Below are 15497 nucleotides of genomic sequence, written 5' to 3' on the forward strand. Positions count from 1 at the left end.
TGCTATAACCAAACTACTTGAAGTCTCGTGCCCATCAAGAGAAAGGCCCCTTGCTATTTATGTTCTTCACCTTATCGAACTAATTGGTCGGACCTCTCCTATTTTTATTTCCCACCAAATGCAGAAAAAGACTGTATCTAATAGTTCATATTCCGATAATATCATTATTGCTTTCGATCGCTTTGAACAAGACAATCCAGGTTTTGTATCTGTAAACGTCTTCACATTAATCTCTCCACTGAAGTCCATGCACGAGAACATTTGCATCCTTGGATTGGACAAACTCACATCCATCATAGTATTGCCGTTCCACCGAAAATGGTCAATTGATGGTTCTATTGTTGAATCAGAGGACAATACCATGAGGACCTTAAATTGCAATGTGCTTGAACTAGCCCCCTGCTCTGTTGGCATCTTGATTGACCGTGGTCATCTAGGACAGTCAATGGTTTCATCAAATTCATCATATTCTATTGCAATGCTCTTCTTTGGAGGTAATGATGATCGAGAGGCACTTACTTTTGCCAAACGCATGGCCAATCACTCTAAAATAACTCTAACTGTGGTTCACTTTGTTTCCGCCCACAATGAAGGTGATGCCTACTGGGACGAATATTTTTTTGACTCTGAGATACTCAAGGATGTTAAGCTTAACAATACAGTTAATGAATCTGTGACATACATAGAGGAGGTGGTGAAAGATGGGCCTGAGACGGCATTGATAATTCGGTGTATGGTGAAGGAATACGACCTTATTATTGTTGGTAGACGAAATACCGTAGAGACTCCGCAGACATCAGGGCTGGCAGAATGGAGTGAATTTGCAGAGTTGGGGGTTATTGGAGACTTGCTTGCCTCATCAGATGTTAATAGTAGAACATCTGTTTTTGTGGTGCAACAACAACAAAATATATGACTTGTTGCTCGATTGGAGAGGCTAGTGGAGTTCTTATATCTTAGAGTAAATTTGGATTATCCTAAATTTAGGAATTAGATTAAATTACATAAATGAAGGGAGCTGATTAGGATTAGATTGTAAATATGAAACTAAATCCATTCATCTTCTCATGGTTGTTTATGGTTAGGTCTTTTAGATTGTAATATGAGATGCTTGAGATGATTGGGTTTGGGAAGACTTCTGATTATATTTAGATTGTTAAGCTTATTATTATTATTATTATTATTATTTTGGATGAATGAAATTTTTTATTACAACACAAAGAATACAAAGTCCCCCAGTAGAGAATTACTGGATTTCGAGCTGCTAACAGCATTCACCATTCTGTCTAACTAATAACCAAAATCTCAATATTCTTGGATTTAGCCTAAACAATTACCTATACTCAACAAAACAAAACAAACAAACTATAAGCAAAAACAAAACAAAAAAGGAAACAACTCAACTATGTTGAAAATTGGAAACAACATTCACTAAGAGAGAACACAAAATAGGAAGAGGAATATTCAACTTGATAAAACAACTTGTTTACATAGGTATTTATAGGATACAAATGAACTTCTAACTTCTTCACAATAATTTTATTCATTTATATCTCATATAACTCTCATGCTTGTAACGGCTATGTCAAATAACTCTTGAAAAATTAAAAGACATAACCTCTTCAACTCACTCGGTAACATATGGGAATATGAAATGAAAAGTCTCAATTAACTATTAATAAAATTAAGTTTATTATTAAACACCCCTTTACAAACTTAATTTCTTTTAGCCTCATTGACATAACATAGAATTCTTTTAACCACCTTGAAATGAGTTATGGTAGGTGACTCCATATAGCGACTAATAAGCCCAACTCCATAGAGAATATCCGGTGATCTTGTGCATGTAAAGTATCTCAAACTTTCAATTAAACTCTTGAAGATTGTTGGATCCACTCTTTTTACTTCTTCATTCTTCTTTTTAACTTCTTGTACATGATTACTCTAGATAAATATTAAAATAGCTTGTAAAGCAGCACTCAACACAAACAGATTTCATTATTTGGGTCTTTATAATAAAATAAAAAAGATTGTGTAAACATTTTATATATAATTTTTTTTGGGTACAACCTTTCTTATGTATTATTTAATAATGTAGTTCTTAATGGACGCATGAAAGAAAGAATAAAATGGTTGGAAATTTGTCCGGAGTTGGCGGTCGGGAGAACTCTCCAATGCTTAATTTAATAAAGGTAAAGGATGAGAATTACTTTGAGGATGCGAGCTAAAGGGTTTATTGAGAGAATTTTTGTGTGATGATACTTGAAATCATTGAACGTCCTCTCCTTATATATGGCACCTAGTGATAGGGTAAGGCCACATCTTTGTGCTACACTTTCAGCGTTTTTTAAGCCGTTGATGTTTTGGCATGTGGACTTTTATGGGCTGGTTAGGATCCATGGCTTGGGCCTTATGGTATTGGCCCATATTGTGGGTCCTCGAATTCGCAGTTTTGACCAAAGCTAGTCGAGTGGATATATATATATATATATATATATATATATATATTAAGTGCCCCCATTTCCATCTTAGACCAATTCATAAGGTTGGGTACAACTTGCAAGTGCATGAGGATAGGGTCTTGTAGGTTATAAGACAATCTAAAGGGTTTTTGGGACCATCACTACAAAAAAAAAAAAAAAAAAACAAAAAACAAAAAACAAAAAAAAAAAAGGTTTAGTGACATGATTATTTGGGACTTTTTTGGCCAAAAAAAGGTCCCTATTGATTTCGCAACGCTTGATTAGGGACACTTGGGACACGTCGGGTAGGATGGCGACTATAATATAATTTTGAGGCACTTTTTAGTGAAAAACACCTCTAAAAATGGGTGTTTGAAGCAAAGCGCCCTCTTTTTAAAAATGGGGTGCTTGGCTGTGGGCAAGCATCCCTTTTTTAAAAGGGGGTGCTTGCCAGGTAATCGCCCCCTTTTTTAATAAGGGGTGCCCACTTAGGCAAGCGCCCCCTTCTGGAATTGGGGGCGTTTGCACAATTGTAAGAGCCCCCAATATTTAATACATGACAAAAAAAAAAAAAAAAAATTCCCCGTTTTAATTGTGTTTTATTTTATTTTTTCCTTTTTGAAAAACTTGATAACAAATCCAAAATTCAATATTATGAATCAAAATTTTATTCCCATCATCCGCCTCCTCATGCTTTCCGGTAAACTTCCTCTGGAAAATCGCTTCAAGGATCGATGAAAGTGCCTCCTCGTCACGTTTAAAGTACTTCTCAATTCGCATTTTCAGCTCTAAGGACAAAAAACTTACAGATTAAATCTCAAACAATTCAACTTGATCTCAAAACCCAGCAACAAAAACACAAATCCACAATGTTTCTAGAAAACCTAGAAGCCCTATAATGCACCCATCAACACAGTTTCCACAACTAAATACACAAAAGAAGATCTGGGAAGTCCATAAAGTACTCATCTAAGAACAAACAGAACAAACCCCCAAAACCTATAGTAAATTTCAAGAGATTCACGAAAAAAAAAAAAAAAAAACCTGAAATTGTCACCAATGAAAAGAGAACAACGGACTGAGGTAGAGAAGGCTGAGCCGCTGAGAGTAGAGGGAGATCAGAACCGAGACAGTGAGATATTGTGAGAGGAGATGGTGGCAAGAGAGTGAGAGGAAAAACTGATGAAGGAGGCTGAAAGTGAGAGGAGAGGGCAGCGAGGGAGATGAAAGTGAAAGGCTGAGAAGAGAGAACTGAGAATTGAGAGAGGAAGTGAGGAAGATGACTTGCAGAGGCGATGTCGGCGTGCGTGAGAGACAGGGAGGAGCATGAGTGAGGTTAAGGGCTAGATTGATGAAAGTGATGAATTTATACCATTTCAAGACTACTTGTTTTTGGTAAGAAATAATAGTTAAAAAATTTGTTAATGTGTAAAACAAGTTTAAAAATTGATTAAAAAACAAAAAAAATTGGGGCGCCTGTAGAAAGCGCCCCGACTTAAGGGCGCCCCTACTTAGGGTCGCTTGGTTGGCAGGCGCCCCTATTTAGGGGCGCTGGCTGGAAGCTTGTTTAAGTAATGGTATCATTAAACTTAAGATACCATTGCATGAAAGCTTGTTTAAGTCCATATATTGACTTATTTAATTTGCAAACCATGTGGTCATTTTTCCTTTATTGAGAAGCCTTCAGGTTGATGCATGTAGACTTCCTCTTCTAAACTTCTATTCATTTGGTACAACTCTAAATCATAATGAGCTATCAAATCCATAATTATTCTAATTGAGTCCTTGGATACGGGAAAGAAAGACACCTTATAATCAATGCCTAATTTATGAGTTAAAACCTTTTGGCCATAAGTTTGGCTTTATATCGTTTGATATTGCCATGTGAGTCGTGCTTGGTCTTGAAGACTCATTTACACCGACTGTTTTATATCCTTCAAGCAATTCAACGATGTCCCAGACTTTACTTTGGTCCGTTGATTTCAACTCATCATTCATGGCATCAATACATTTAACAGAATCATTACTTTCAATGGCATATGAAAATGAAATCGGATCCTTACTCGTCCCTATATCAAAATTAAATTCCTGTAAATAAACCACATAATCATTTGAAATAGCGAATCTTTGTTTTCTTTTAGAACTCCTTAATGCTATTTCTTGCGATTTTTCTATAATTGGTTCATTGGTGATAATCAATAACTTATTGTTCAAAACGCTCAAATGATTGTACAACTTCTTTAGAAGTTATGGGTAGTGGGACTTGTACCCTAACTTCTTAAATAACTACATTTTGTGGTTTATCACTCCCACTGATTTCACCATTCTCAAGGAATCTGGCATTATCGATTTTAAGCATTTTCGTACTATATGTAGGACAGTAAAATCTATACCCTTTCGATTTTTCTGGATAACCAATATATATAGGACAGTAAATCAAATTTCCTTTCATGTGGATTGTAAATTCTAGCCTCTGCTGGACAACCCCAACCATGTAGGTGTCTTCAGTCTATTGTTCAAAAGGATATTCTGAAACTACTTTAGTATGAACTCTATTTAATAAATATAAAGTGGTCTTAAGGGCTTCCAAACACAATGAAATGGGTAAAAAGGAATTACTTAACATACTTCTAACCATATCCATTAGAGTACGATTATGCTATTTAGCTACTTCATTATGCTGAGACGTACGCCATGCTTTTCAAAAAGTTTAGCAAATGGGGCAGGCATTGACCCGATCCATCATAGTTTCCATAATACTCAGCACCTCTATCTGATTTGACAACCTTTACTCTTGTATCAAATTTTCTTTCAACCTCAGTAATGTATACCTTGAAGTCATCCATTGTTTGAGATTCTTTTATGCGACAAATAGATATAACTGTAACGTTAAAAGTCATTAATAAAAGTAATAAAATACTTTTTTCTACCAAAAAATGGTGAGTCAAAAGGACTTTTCACTAATCAGGCTATGTTTGGTTCCAACATTATGATGCAAGGTTAAAAGGCTTTTGGCAAAATGGCTATTAAGATTCAATTTATACAAAGAAGCCAAATTTAGAGAAATAGAAGGAACATAAAGTGTCTGAAAACAAATCTAGACAATAACCAATATCTAGAAACAAATGAAAAAGAAAGTCATGGATCGAAACAAAAACATAAACAGTATAACTGAGTCAATCCACAAAGTATAGGAAGGAACTTCAATGAGATGTGATTCGAAACATACACAAATTAAATGCTTACCTTTCTTTTCAAACCATGTCATAAGTTTGTGTCAATCTTTCTCAACATGCCAAAACTTTCTGCAAAAAATGGCACTTGACACTATTTTATTTCTTCTCCTGAACCTCAATTGCATAAGGATGTCCGCTAACTATAGTTGACTCTATCGTTTTTCCCCCTTTAAGCTTCTTTCTGGCTCCTTGACTTACAAGGTGAACTAGATGATATTCATGTTGCTTAAGCCTTGCCTATTCTTAAACAAGCATACTGGCTAATTCATTTACATTTCACTTATCCGTAATAGTGTTGTAATGAATTAAAATAGCCCATACTAAGGAGGCAAGGAATTCAGGATAATATGCACAAGAAAGAACTTATCTGCATTCATCCCAAGAACCTTCAATTTAGAAGATAGATTTTTCATTTCAAGGATATGCACATGCATCCCCATATCTACCATCAAATTTTATGGTAGTACTGAATGTCACAACAAGAGTCTTATTAGCTGAATGAAAACGTTCTTCCCAGTTAGAAAATAATTAATTAATATTATTCGCTATGCTCATTCACATAAACATATTGCTCAATCTGTCAAGACTTGTATATAGTCTTTTCTTCCTCATTGGTTGAATAAATAATAGCAGACGGTTTCTCAGTCTGGAGTACCAAATCAAGATTCAGAACACCAAGGTGAAACTGAACTTCTCTAAGAAATTCATTCCATTAAGAATCACAACAAATGAATTATGCAAATGTAGCAAAATAAGACTAATGTTTCAATTAAATAAATGCTCACTACATTAATGCTTTGAGTTATCAAACCTAAAGTAATATTTCAATAAGTAGTACTACCGCAATTCACCTTTGGGTGGAAATTACGATATACTAAATATATATATATATATATATATATATATATATATATATGATCATTATGGTGATTCCCTTTTACCTATAAGAATAATTAATAATGCATCCATAATTCGATAGGTTCGTTACCTTTGGGTATTCGGGTCCAACTGTTGATTAAGGATGCACATTAATTATCCTATTTTAGTTTATCAATCACTTGAAAGGTGGTGCACCTTTGGGCCAATCCAAAATATTATTGTGCTTAGAAAAATCATAAAAAATTTGCAATGTCATTATCTTAATACCTGGGATATGGGTATTAAGTTTCGAACATATGACTTGAAATCTACGAATCCTTTTAGCTGGGTCACTTTGGTGATCACCAAACTATTTCATAATATAAATCTCAATTCGAAATAATGACAATGCAAACCAAATAGTCATAATATGCCTTTTTAACATTGATTGTCATAAATATTCATGTTTATAGATAACAAAAGTAACACATGAAATAAAATAATCAATGTCTTAAAGACAACATTTACTGCCATAACATTAATTCAATTCTTTAAAGCAGCAATAAATTTGGAGCAATGTATTTGCGACTACAAAATATATTTACTTAAAACTTTTGCATCTGTCCATATTTATAATTTGCACGAAATGATATTTGTAAACTGTGCACCAAGAGTTTTGAACAATAAAAGAAAGAACTCGATTAATCATATAAAAATAAAGATATACATGTGTACACAATAAACATTGATAAGGTTTATTGTTCATACGTACACAATAAAGATGAACCAACCTTCATTGCACATAACAGCCACAAGTTCATGCTTTTAATGGTGCATATGTTATGTAATTATGCACTTTATGCAAGCCATTGTCATATATTAAATATTGATACAAAAATTCAGAATCATATATGCCAGACACGTACCAAAACGGCTTTTGAATATTTTAGCAAAATGACAGAAACAATAACAACAAAATATTTATTTTATACCTTAATGATACAAACAATTAATAGCAAGTGCAATTTGTGTTATAGGGTCCCAATTCTTTATTATTCATACAATAACTCTTTTAGAAATCATAACCTAAAAGAGATCACCAATATGCCTATATGTTGGGACTTTACATGACATGCATAAATAAATACATTCCAAATTCTTTTTTTTATTTGAATCAAGCTTGATAATCTTTCATAAAATGAATCATTGACAGAGCAATTGCTCTGTCAATATAATATCTCTGATACAAGATGGACACTCCTCACTCCATACAGTATCATTGACCTGGTGAAGGGGCTATTTTTGCTAAACCGTGCGCCATCCTATTACCCTCACGATGTACATGGTTCACCTGCCACCTAGTGTAAGCATTTAAGCTTTGTTTGACATCATCAATCAGGTGTCCCACCAAACTAGTGTTCAACCCCTTTTCAAGGATAGCAGTTGTGATCAGCTTGGCATCGCCTTCAATAATGAGTTGCTGCACTCCTCTCTCCCTTCCGAATTCAGCTCCATAATAGAATGCCAAAGCCTCAGCCGCAATAGATTCCCACAAGCCCCTCTTTCTGATGCATTTTGCAGCTAAGAATTTCCCATCCTGATCAAGCAAGACTAGGCCGAAGCCCATCACTCCCTCTTTTTTATTCAAAGCCGCAACAACATTTACTTTCAACCACCCTGCTTCCGGTTTTGCCCAAATTACTTGACGTTGGGCGTGTAACATATTTTGCTGCTGTTCTGGCTGAGTTGCTTGCTCATAATCATGCACTGCCCGTTCAGATTCTCGAACCACGGTATCTGGGTGGACAAACGTGCCTTCAAAAATCAAGGTTTGTCTGCGTTGCCAAATGCGCCTCGATGTCTCTGAAAACAGGCGCAGAAGTTCTTTCCCTCCCTTCTCATATATATCCCCTGCTACTTCAAGAAATTTTAACCCCGTTGTTAGTTCTTGTGTTGGCTTAATTCAGTTCCAAAATGCAGATGCTACTGTTCACAGGCTCAAACACTGATATAGAATGCCCAGAATCCAATCTCCACCGTTCATAATGTAGATTCATGTGTTATGAACGTCTCTGCAAAATTTCAGCTCAATCGGACCACAAACGCCAATCGATCGGAGCTGTTGATCAAGACTGGACAGGCCGGGTCCGGACCGCAATTCCCCGGGTCTGGACCTCATTTCCAGAAACTAAAATCTTGCTCCGCAAAGCTGTGTCCGGACCGCCCATTAACATGTTCGGACACCCCGTAAGTTTTAGGCCCAAAAACGTGATTTTAAGTGGGTTAGGTCTAGGGTTTTGTCTGGGGTATATATACATCATTATAGAAGAGAGAAGTGCGAATTTTCACCCCAAGAGAGTTCGTGTAAGGCTGTGCTTGAGTGGTTATTTTGTTGTGAGCCAAATTGATTCCTTTTAGAGGATTTTTGTTAGTATTGATTGTGTGCTTAATTGAAGTCTATCGGAAGGGTCCGATAAAGGAGAATCACGTTGAAGAAAATTGTGAGCGAGGAGACAAGTTGGAGGCTTATCGATCTTACAGAGTCAAGGTCTTGCAAAGGGTTGTAAGTGTTCCTAGTGTCTGTAATCTTTGGATAATCTTTTGATAGTGATTTCCTGGGTTTGGCTGCCCCGGAGAGGTTTTACTTTTAGAACGTTTTCTAAAAGGTTTCCTTTTCGTAACCAAAATATCTGTGTCTGCCTCTTTATTGCTTTATATATTTTGGGTGATTGAATTGTTTATTGCTTCATAATATTAATTCCGCATAAATTGTGATAAACAAGCTTTTGGAGTCGGCATAGCGTTTTTCACCTGTGATGCTGCATTTCTGGAAAAGCTTGTGACTTGCTCCCCATACATCTCTCGACGCAGGACATTCCCATAAAGCATGGGACGTGGTTTCAACATCCAAATTACAAATGGGACACATAGGATCCTCAATAACCCTTCTCCTCAGTAGATTGTCTTTAGTCGGTAAGATATTTTGACAGGCCCACCACATAAAATTTTTAACTACATTAGGAGCTTGCAGATTCCAGATCCCCTGCCATAAAACATTTTGCCCTTTTCTATTGGAGCTCTCAGATTGAAGGCTATTTTCTTGTTCTTTTAACATATGGTAAGCACTCCTTACTGAAAATTTCCCATTTTGAGTCCCTCTCCATACCAATTTGTCCGGCTGACCTTGGCAGCTGAATGGGACTGCTTGTATAGCCAGTTGATCCTCTGTATTGAATAAATCCCTTAGCAGATTTGCGTTCCAAGCCTGCTCCTCATAGTCAATAAGTTCCTTCACTTTTGCTTCCAAATCCAACAACCTTGGCGGTGAAGTCACCATGAAAGTGGATGGATTGTGAATCCATTTATCACCCCATATCCGGTCTTTAGAGCCATCCCCGACTCTCTAAATCAACCCATCATTAATTACTTTGCATGCACCTTGAATGCTTCGCCAAGCGAAAGAAGGTTTATGCCCCAATTGTGCCTCCAAGATTGTACACTCGGAATAATATTTTGCTTTGAATATTCGCGCCGTCAAGCTGTCCGGATTTGTCCATAGCCACCAACATTGCTTGGCCAATAGAGCTTGATTAAAAAGAGTGAGATCCTGAAACCTCATACCACCTTGTGATTTTGCCACTCCATGCTTCTCCCAACTCATCCAATGTGTACGTTTCTCATTTGATTTGTTTCCCCACCAAAACTTCTTCATCATGGAATTAATGCCGTTGCATAAAGCCTTCGGTAGATGAAACACACTCATGCTCTATGTCGAGATCGCTTGAATCGCCGCCTTTAATAAAATCTCCTTTCCGGCTTGGGAGAGGAAATTCAGTTTCCAATTTTGCAATCTCTTCCACACCCGGGTCTTGATGCTTTGGAACTCCACCGTTTTAGATCTTCCGACTAGTGCAGGTAATCCCAAATAAGTATCAAACCGCTACGTTTCCAGAATTCCTGCTACTTCTAGAATTTTTTTCTTCACATGTGCCTTTGTATTTCTACTAAAGAAAATAGCAGTTTTCTCCTTATTCAACCTTTGGCCTGATGCATGAGCATAGATATCCAAAAATTTTGTTATCCGGTTCCAGTGCTTCAAATCAGCCCTACAAAACAGTAAACTGTCATCCGCAAAAAATAGGTGATTGATCTTAGGGCCTCTTTTGGAAGTAGGCACCCCATCAATATACCCATTTTTCTCCGCCTTAGAAAGGAGAGAGCTTAAAGCCTCCGCACAAAATAAGAACAAATAGGGTGATATAGGGTCTCCTTGCCTTAAACCCCTTGAAGGAGATATATGGCCCACCAGATTACCATTCACCAAAATTGCGTAGGTGACTGAACGAACACACATCATAATGAGGTTAATCCACCTCTCGGTGAAACCCATTCTTCTCATAATCGCCTCCAGAAAATCCTATTCCACCCGATCATACGCCTTACTCATGTCTAATTTTATGGCCATATACCCCTCCTTACCCCACATATGAGTGTGCATAGAATGCAGCGTTTCGTAGGCAGCCAAAATATTATCCGAGATCAACCTTCCCGGAATAAAAGCGCTTTGGTTCAAAGAAATCAGGTTTGGTAAAATCACCTTTAGTCTATTAGCAAGGACTTTAGATATAATCTTGTAAAATACGTTGCATAGACTAATAGGCCTAAACTCCGTCACCCTTTTAGGATTAGGAATTTTTGGTATAAGTGCAATATGTGTAAAATTAAGCTCCCTTGCAATAAAACCCGAATTTAAAATTGCTAGAACAGATTGGCATACCTCCTCACCCACCACCTCCCAGTTGTCAAGATAGAAGCCTGCAGAAAACCCATCAGGACCCGAGGCTTTGTAGGGTGACATTTGTTTCAAAGCTGTCGATATTTCTTCCACAGAAAATTCTTTCATCAATTCGTCATTCATTTCCGGGGACACACAACACTCAAGGGCTTCCAAACATGGGTCTGGAACAGTGTCAGTTTCTGAGAAGAATAAGGATTGATAATAGTTAATAAAAGCTTGCTCCACATCATCTTTGGACTCCCAAGACCGCCCCTGCTCATCAAGAATACTCTCAATGGAATTCCTTTGTTTTCTTTGAGTAGCACTAGCGTGAAAATATTTTGTATTTTTGTCCCCCTCCTTAAGCCATGCTTCCTTTGATTTTTGTTTCCATTTAATTTCTTCTTTTTCTAATAAAGACTGCAGCTCTTTTTGGAGACCCATAATTTTTTCCTTCTCCACTACCCCGGGCCCATGCTGGAGTGCTTTTAATGTTTGAGTTTTAGAACTCAATTCCTTCTCTGCATCCCTCATTTCCTTCTTACGCCATTTTAGGAGACCAGTTGTGCACTTGTCCAATTTGCACTTTATGTTTGTCCGCTTGTCTTCATTTCTGAATTTTTCCTTCCAGACCTTCTTTACCACGTCTTTGGACCTTTTCTCCTTTGCCCAATGAGCCTCATATCGAAACAACTTTACCCTTCTCCCATTCTGGCCGAATCGGTTGTAAGAGAACACAAGAGGCAAATGGTCTGAATTAATGATGGCTTCACATGAAATTTTTACTGCAGTGTGTATTTCACACCATTCAGCATTTGCAGCCACCCTATCCAACTTGGCTTGAATAAAATCTTCTCCCTGTTGCCTATTATTCCATGTGAAACGCGCCCCATTGCATCCAAGATCCGACAATCCACAATAAGATAGTGTATCCCGGAAGGCCTCCATTTGACCCACTGCCCGTTCATTTCCTCCCATTTTTTCAGCCCGTTCCATTATCTCATTAAAATCCCCAAAACAGACCCATGGCTTAGGCCCAAAACTAGCTAAATGGCGCAAAAGAGCCCATGCTTCGTGTCTCTTATGGGATTCCGGGTTTCCGTAGAAGCCCGTTAATTTCCAACATTCCCCCCCATTTTTTGGAGTAATAACCGCATTTATATGTCTTTGACTATAGTTTTGGATTTCAAGGTCCAAATCATCCTTCCACAACAGAGCTAACCCTCCACTTCGGCCTATACAGTCAACAACAAAACAGTTTCGAAAACCCACCCTATTTCTGATTTTCTCCATCTTTTCTCGCCGAACCTTGGTTTCCATAAGGGAAACCAAGTTGGGTCTCTTAACTTTGCACAACCGACAAAGTTCAAGAACTGTCTGTGGGTTCCCAAGCCCCCGACAGTTCTAGCTTAGCGAAGTCATTGCGGTCGGCAGTGCTGTGAAACAGCACCCGCCAATCCCGATCCAATAAAATTGTTTTCCGGATTTTTCTGCAGCTCCCTAGTCAGTTCACTTTGTCTTCCTCTCTTCGGGCCTGAGATCCCCCCATCAGTGATTACTTCCTTTGGCTGTCTTTTACAAGTTTCTGGCTGGTTCTGAGCATAGCACGACATGGTCAGGTTTGGTTTTGCCCTTGCTTTTCTTTTCCACGTAAGAACAGACTCCTTCCCTTTGGCATGGGATTGCATGCAAACCTCATTAGTTTTGCTTCCAACCGTAGGCCCGCCAAACCCACTTTCATTGTTGACCGCCCCACCTGGCCCATTCATCGCCTTATTTACCCACGTGTTCTCCCTCAGCTCCTTCTCATTAATACTTGCGGTTTTTTCACTTTCCTCATATGTTCCACATTGACACCTTAATTTGCTAAGAAAATCCCCTCCAGCTGCCACCTTAAATGCACGATCTCCATCAATTTTTTTCTCCCCTCTAGCTGCCACCTTAAATGCACGATCTCCATCAATGTTTTTCTCCCCTCCAGCTGCCACCTTAAATGCACAATCTCCATCAATAGTTCTCCCATTTTCCATTGGTATTTCATTAAGGGGAGATGGAGTATGATTGGCGTGATTCTCTCCTGAAAATCCTCCCATCATTCCCGAATTTTCGCCCATCTTTCCTCTCCCCTTAACGTCTCCTTCTTCCTGAAACGGACGGGAAGAACTCTGCCGGTTCCCATCGTCGCTTGACTGCACTCTGTCACCGTTGAAACCATGACTGCCGGAAACACCCCAACTATTACTCCCTTTGTTTCTCCTTTCTCTAGTATGATAACTCCTCTCCATATCCCGGAAACGACCTCCCCCAAATTCTCCCCATCCTCCTCACCAGCGTCTTTCTCTTTCCCGGCGTCTTTGAGGCGATTCTGCTCGCAGCCAGGGCTCGTAATCAGTGCTCTCCCCTCTTACCGATGAGCTCTTTCTATTCAGACATCCTGCCTTCCCATGACCGATACAACCACAATGGAAGCAGTAAATGGGTAGACGTTCGTACTGAAAAACTACACGTACCGATTCCCCTGCACCTTCAACATTCTTCCCTGGGACAACGGTTTTTTAAGGTCAATCCAAATTCTGACCCGAAGATACTCACCCCATCCAATGTCCTGCTCGTCTGTATCTACTTCTTCCACAATGCCCATAGATGCTCCAATCTGAAATCCAACTTCCTTACACATGCAAGCCAGAGGCAAATTGATCATTCTCACCCAGAAAGCAACTTTGTCAAAGTCGATCTTTGCAGGTGGCGTCACCCCATCAAAGTCTTCCACCGCAAATAAACTCCCTTCAAAGATCCAAGATCTCCCTTCCAAAACTCTTTATTTGTCCCATGAATGCTCAAATTCGATTAGGAACAAATTGTCCCCCAGAACTTTAAACAATAAAAGCCTGTAGGCCTCCACCCCTTGACTATTTTTGATTTGATTATTTCCTTACTCACCAATCTTTCAGACACCCGTTTTCCCACCAAACACGATTGACCCCGATTCACAGAATTAACCAATGAATGGGGTTGAATCTCCATCTCTACACCTTCCTCGTCAGATAGTGAGAAACTCCCCCACATCTTCGTAAGATCGTCAGCCATTCTCCACAGAAATTCCCCCACAGACTGTCAAACCTTGGGGTTTGATTTACTTCTCCTCTAGAGTTTAGAAGTTAGAGAGAAAAAATCTCTCTCCCCCTTCTATTGTGTGGACATGTCAAAAAATCAATGTATTATAATTATAGAAACCTCATCTTAGCATCTAGTCATTTTAATTTTGCATACGCAAGTAACAAATACAAAACATCACATTTGCATGGGCAAAAATAAATTACGATAGATACAGATTTGATTAAGAGGTTAATAATATATATTGAACATATTTCTTAATGGAAAATCATGAAAGTTATAACTCACGCTCTGATACCACATGTAAAACATAAAATTGACATAACATGCTATAACTTCCAAGATCTTAACTATCATGAATTTCACAATAAATTAATAAAAAGAAACATATCAGAATCCATTGCTTCTTTAATTCTTCTTTCTTTCAAAAAAAAAAAAAAAAAAAAAATCTTCTTTGAAAGCCTAAACACCAAAAATTGGTTTCTCTCGCTTGACCCACTTAAGGTACACAAAGATGAAGGAAATTCAGTACATTTATAGGGCATAGAGAGGACCGGTTTCCTTTATTCCTTTATAACTAAACTTTCCATCAAAGTAAGAGTTAATCCAATAGAAAACCACTTTTCTTAATTAATTAACCAACAGTTTATTAAGGATTATGATTAAATAATCTCATAACTTAAGGAGTCTAATAAATACTCATATGTGCCATGTCATATGGGACATTAAATTCTTACAACTTTTACATCGTTCTCATCTTCCCACTTTGGACACTGCCATCTTTGAACTTGTCCTAGCCGAGGCTAGATCGCAGACTATGCGCTCTCAGCTCAGTCATACAGTGTTGGCTGTGCCATCATCTGGTTCTTCATCATTCCAGCGAGAGCATTTTGACAAGGCAGGTAGTACTCCTTCACACAAATGAATGGAGTTTATTAGGATTAGATTGGATTTGAATAAATTCAAATTCTTTCTAACATTATCCTTCTGACCTTTTTGGATATGAAGCTAAATCCATTCATCTTCTCATGGTTGTTTATTGTTAGGTCT

The sequence above is a fragment of the Corylus avellana genome, chromosome ca1 (assembly GCF_901000735.1).
Source record: "Corylus avellana chromosome ca1, CavTom2PMs-1.0".
NCBI lineage: Eukaryota > Viridiplantae > Streptophyta > Magnoliopsida > Fagales > Betulaceae > Corylus > Corylus avellana.